The sequence below is a fragment of the Rhinatrema bivittatum genome, chromosome 2, assembly GCF_901001135.1.
Source record: "Rhinatrema bivittatum chromosome 2, aRhiBiv1.1, whole genome shotgun sequence".
Lineage (NCBI taxonomy): Eukaryota > Metazoa > Chordata > Amphibia > Gymnophiona > Rhinatrematidae > Rhinatrema > Rhinatrema bivittatum.
This window is the reverse complement of record NC_042616.1, coordinates 651,495,912-651,501,535: the sequence shown is the minus strand read 5'-3', so window position 1 is coordinate 651,501,535 and position 5,624 is coordinate 651,495,912. Positions and strand designations below refer to the sequence as shown.

Below are 5,624 nucleotides of genomic sequence, written 5' to 3'. Positions count from 1 at the left end.
TCTATTATATTCATAATAATGCTCTTTCCCTAAACAAACTGTTGCCTTCATGCTATGTTGTAACGATATGCAGATAACAATAGAACAGTCTTAAAAAGCTGGGGAAAAAATATACTATAGTAATTTCTAAGTGGTAGGAACAATTGCAATCTGGATAGATATTTCCTCTGCGTGTTTTCTTTTTCCTAATGAAACCTTCACACCAGCCAGGGCCAGGCAGGCAGTCCAGGTTCCCCTTTCTCTCCCTCTGCTTCCTTCTTCTGGAATGCAGGTGTCACCTGCAGATGGAGATCTTTAGGACCTGATCCCCCTTCTGCTGGGCAAGGAACGTCAAAGACTGCACCTCTCCAGGATATCCTGATTTATATTCATGTAAATGTTCCCCGAAAGTAGGGGCAAGGGATTGACTCTGCAAGAATTACTCAAGGTTATTGCAAAGAGTAGGCACAGGAAAGTGGATAATCTCAGACTAAAGTGAGGTATTTAACCAAATTGTTATTGTTTTTCTTGGAGTTAGGCTGATGAATAGTAAAAAGGATCGGTGAACCAAATTGTTTAGAAATACAATGGGATACCCAGTAAATGCAGATAATAATAATAATAAAAAACCACTTAGGAAAACATTAATCTTACATCCCAAACACTCTATAATTTTAAATATCACCACAATGAACACAACCAACACATTTCCCTTTCTTTAGTGTTCCTTTTAGATATCACCCTCTGGAAAAACCTTGGATTCAAGTAACTTGAGTCCTGAATCTCAAATCTGAACATTAGCTCTTGTAATGTGTGTGGTTCCTAGGCTCTGGACATGACAAAAAAAAAGTTTGTCCTCAATTTATTAATTGAGCTCAATTAAACAAAAATTAGTATTTTGGCCAATTAAGTCTCAGTGCAAGTTTAGGCCTCACCACTGGGCACCATGAAAAATGGAGTGCAGTGCTCAACTGAGGTTAAGATTCCATGAATGGTTCAGGGTCCCATGAAGAAAGGTCATCACTTCCTCCCTGCAGGCAAAGATGCCCTCTTGTCCCTCGATGCACTTCACTGACTAAACAAAATAACAAAACCACTCTATGCCCTCCCACAGAAAAATAGGACTGTGCTGAGTGTGTGTTCTACTTCTGCACTGTATTCTCACTAAACAAAAAATAATAATAAAACAGAACTTGAGTGCTGTTTAACTAAAGGCCCTACCCAGCAGGAGATTCGCAGTCCTTCCAGCTGTTGCACTGGAGGTGGACCCTTGGCCTGGTGCAGGATTGGTACGGCCCTCTGGTCGGACCTAGAGAGCGCCTGCCACCAGGAGGTGGAGCACAGGAGGAGATAGAGGCTAGCTGGAGCTTCGCCAATAACAGTCCGGGGTTTCCGCAGGTTGAGCCCTTAGGTACCCGGACCGCCTGGACTTAGGTGGGCCTCAGATGGTCTCCTGGAGAGGTAGCATAGGGATGTGCCCACCACAAGCAAGGGTGCATGGCTGATGCAGGTAGGATGGACTAAACCCGGACTGGAAGCTCCGGAGACCTCAGGGATATCACAGTTTAGGAAGGTTCTCCGGGCAAGGCAGGCAGCGCCTGCGGGTCTAGTCAGGTGGAAACCGTGGGTGGATTCCAAGCAGGTTAGTCTGGTAGTCACAGCAGGCCAGAAGAGAGTGTCTGAGTGGAGTGCAAGGGTCAGAGCCAGAGTATCAATCCAGAAGTGGTCAGCCAAAGCAAGGGTCAATACCAAGGTCAGTCCAAGCATAGTCAAGGCAAGCGAGGGTCAGTTCCAGGTGGCAGATGTAGAGAATGGTCAGGCAGGCAGTGGTCAGTTCCAGGCAGTAGACAAGAGAATGATCGAGCAGGCAGGGTCAGTACCAGAAATCAGTCCATAGAGGTACTACCTGGGAAGGATACAGGAACACACGGAGTTTCAGGAACAAGGAGAGACACTGGAACAAGGAGAGTCGCTGGAACACGGTTAGGCAAACTCAGAACACCACGGTGTTTATTTCATCTCTGGGAAATTAAAGATGAGGCAGGGAAGGGGTTCCTTATCTTACTTTCTGTTGTGCTCCTTTTCTCCCCATAGACTTCATTCCTTCATTATTTGCACATGCTTTTGTCACTTGGAGAGGAGAACAGGAGGGAAAGAACTCTTGTGCTGGCTGTTGATAGTAGCGCTGGTGCAGAATAACCTCTGCTCTTTTGTCACTTCCTCCTGCAGCCTGGCAGCACAGCTCTGCTTTGGGTAGAGGAGCTATTTATTCTTTCTACTCTTTACATTCCTCCCTGCTTTGTTAATGTTGCCCTCAACAACATTATCCTAAAACTCAGCTTTATAACATTATAAACAAATCATCATCTCTTGGTAATACAGATATTTAGCTTAGTCACTCTGATTTCACCGTCATCAGAATAACTTCACATAAAATCAGTTTTGTATCATTCAGCAACATATACTGTTGCCAGCTTTAGAAAGCATCACTGATTTACCCAATGGTACTCCTTCAAATAACTGGAAATTTTCCCTTTGTATGACCTTCTGATGTTTAATTCTGAAATTGGCTTGGAGCTCCAAGAAGCACTTTGTTCTTCTTGGATTTCCTTTTCAGGAATTTCAAGTTCCAACTCTCTCTCTCCAGGGATTAAGGTTCTAGGCACCAGGACTGTCATGTGAAATTCCCAGCCTCTCACCTGGAACTCCTGAGCTGCTAGTACTAACTAAATTTGATAAGAATCTGAATGGTGCTCCTGCTTTCAACTTGCTTGATAAATTCATCCACTTCAGCCCACCCCACTGCAGCCTGTAATAGATTCACTCTACATGTATATGTCATCTCTCTCTGTAGGTTGTCTTCCCTTAAACTGGAGATAAATGTCTCTGACCATGGCCTCATGGTCTCCCATGTTGGTAAGCATTTCTGCTGATCACTCTTACAGCTTTCTCCTATAGGTTGCAGGCATAATCTCTTATATTTTCTCCAAACAGTAGTTTCCAGGCATAGAATGTCTTCAGCCTCTTACTAACTGGCACCTTGTCTTCACAGTCTTGAACCAATAGTGAGATAATATCTTTTAAACAATTCTGTTCTGAAGTAGGCACATACTTTTTGATGTTTTTAGCTTGATCCTACAAGTAATCCATGACCATCACCATTTGATCTTCTTCTGGAATACTCATAATCTTTAAAGCATCTATGAACTAAGCAACCATTTCTCTACAGGAAGGTCATCAGGCTTCATGAGTGCTTCACTGAAATCTGGTATCTTGTTGTCTTGGGATACTACAATGCTAGATCCTTTTTGTGACAGACAGTTTCTCAATCACATCCTTGGCTAAAGATAGATTTTCTTTCTGATCCTCCCTTGACAGTTGAAGAGCTATAGCCTGTTCACCAAGCCTGGCCTTCTGGTCATCAAATGTATTTTGCATTAAATTGGTCCTTCCAGTATTCCATATCTAGCATTGGGCAGTAAGATTGAACTAGGGTGAAATAAACAGATTACTATCAGATGACACCCTTCCAAAATAAAGACATACAGTAAATGATTTTGCAAAAGGTATAGAAAATTTAACCTACTACTCAGTAATAGTTTTTGAACCCAGGAATGAATCAGTTTGGCTAAGATTCAATCCTATTCGTGAGACCAATTGTAACCATTATACCAACCAGGGTTGGCAGGCAGTCCAGGGTCCTCTTTTTCTCTCTCTGCTTCCTTTTTCTGGAATGCAGGTGTGACCAGCAGCTGAGATCTTCAGGACCTGACTCCTCCTGCTGATCAAGGAACTTTTCCATGATGTCACAATTTATATTCATGTAAGGTTCCCCTGGAGGTAGAGGTGAGGGACTGATGCTGAAAGAAATACTTAAGGTTAACTACAAAGAGTAGGGGCAGGATAGTGCAAAATACCAGACTGAAGTGAGGTATTTAACCAAATTTGTATTGTTTTTCTTGGGGTTAGTTCAGTGAATATTAAAAAAGATTGGAGAACTAAATTATTTAGAAATACAATAGGGTACCCAGTAAGTGCAGATAGCAATAATAAAAAAAAAAAACCCACTTAGGAAAACATTACTTTTACATCCCAAACACACTATGTATTTGAATATCACCACAATGAACACAACCAACAAATTTCCTTTCCCTTAGTGTTCCTTTTAGATATCACCCTCTGGAGAAACCTATGGATTCAAAAATAACTTGAGTCTTGAATCTCAAATGTACTTAGCACTTCCCCACAGTAAGTATGTTCCTAGGCTCTGGACACAATATAAAATATTCACCCTCAGGGTGTTAGTTGAGCTCAAGTCAAAAGTAGTGTTCTGACCAATTAAGTGTCAGTGCAAGTTTAGGCCTCACTGCTGGGCATCATGCAAAATGGAGTGCACTGCTCAGCTGAAGTCCAGATTCCATGGGTAACAAGGTTCCACAAAGAAAGGTAACCACTCCCTTGCTGCAGGAAAAGATGCTCTCTTGTCCCGTGACATACTTCATAGACTAAAAAAAATAACATAAAACCTCTCTAGGCACTCACAATAAAAAAAACAGGACTCTACCAAGAGTGTGCACTAACTCTGCACTGTATTTTAACTAAACAAAAAAATAAAACAAAACTTGAGTGCTCTGTCTAGCTAAAATTTCTGTCACTTAGGGCCCTACCCAGCAAGAGACTTACAGCCCTTCTAGCCACTATCCTTCTTTGGAATAAGGAGCTCTTCAGGTCTCTGCTGCTTTTTCACCCAGAGAAAGCTTATAGGCTTTCTCTGGGTCCACAGGCTCTGTCACACTAACAAGCTCCTTTTCCCTGATGCTTTTCTTTCTCCCTGACTGGTGCAACAGCACTGTGCAGCACTTCTCTCAGCTCTAGGTTTTCCTTTCTGCTTCAGTTTCAGCCCTTTCCCAGCTCTGATTCTGGGCTCTCAGCCTTGGGCTCTTATCTTTGGCTTTCTCTCTTTTTTTTTTTTGTCTGCAACTTTTTCATTATGCTGCTTCTCCTTCTCCTCAGGGGAAAGAAACCCCAGGATAGGAAAGGGGTCCTTATCTTGCTTCCTCCAAGGGGTTTATTCCCTCAGCAATGGAGCCCATTTTATCTGTCTTCACATGCTTTTCTCACTCGGGAAGGTGAGGGGGGGGGGGGAACTCTTGAGCTGGTTGTTAATAGCAGTACTAGTGCGGGGTAACTAACCTCTACTCTGGTCTCTTCCTCGTGCAGCTGGGCAGCACAGCTCTGCTTAGGGTAGGGGAGCTCTTTCTTCTTTTACTGTTTGCACTAATAATAGAGAGCAAAAATGTATGCATTCCCAAAGAAAAGTTAAGGGGAAGAGAATGGTGGCTTCAACCTTTATGCAGAATGTTCTTCCACCCCCCCCCCCCAAAAAAAAAAAAAAAAAAGACATAGCCTGAGGCCTTTAGACTTCAACCTTGTTAACTGAGTAGTGACTATTCTCCTAGGAGCAACTGGAATGCCTTATGGGCTTAAGAGAGCCTTATAATACATTCAGTATTAGGTTTCAAATTCACAAGATAAAGTTACGTCTACGTAAAGCCTGGGATCTTTTTAAAAAAAAACAACACAAAAGATCTTATAACCACTTTTCTTAAGCCCCCCTGTGTTTCAAAACATATTTTCTATCATAA

At 42.4% G+C, this 5,624-nt stretch overlaps 1 long non-coding RNA gene across 1 annotated transcript; it reads right to left on the bottom strand.

Annotated features, from left to right (window-relative positions):
- Positions 1-1,771: 1,771 nt before the first annotated feature.
- Positions 1,772-5,256, bottom strand: LOC115086248. Its single transcript, XR_003855185.1, has 3 exons — positions 5,173-5,256; positions 3,656-3,839; positions 1,772-3,468 (listed from the first exon to the last, which is right to left on the bottom strand). It is a non-coding gene; the product is annotated as an uncharacterized LOC115086248 (long non-coding RNA).
- Positions 5,257-5,624: the final 368 nt, after the last annotated feature.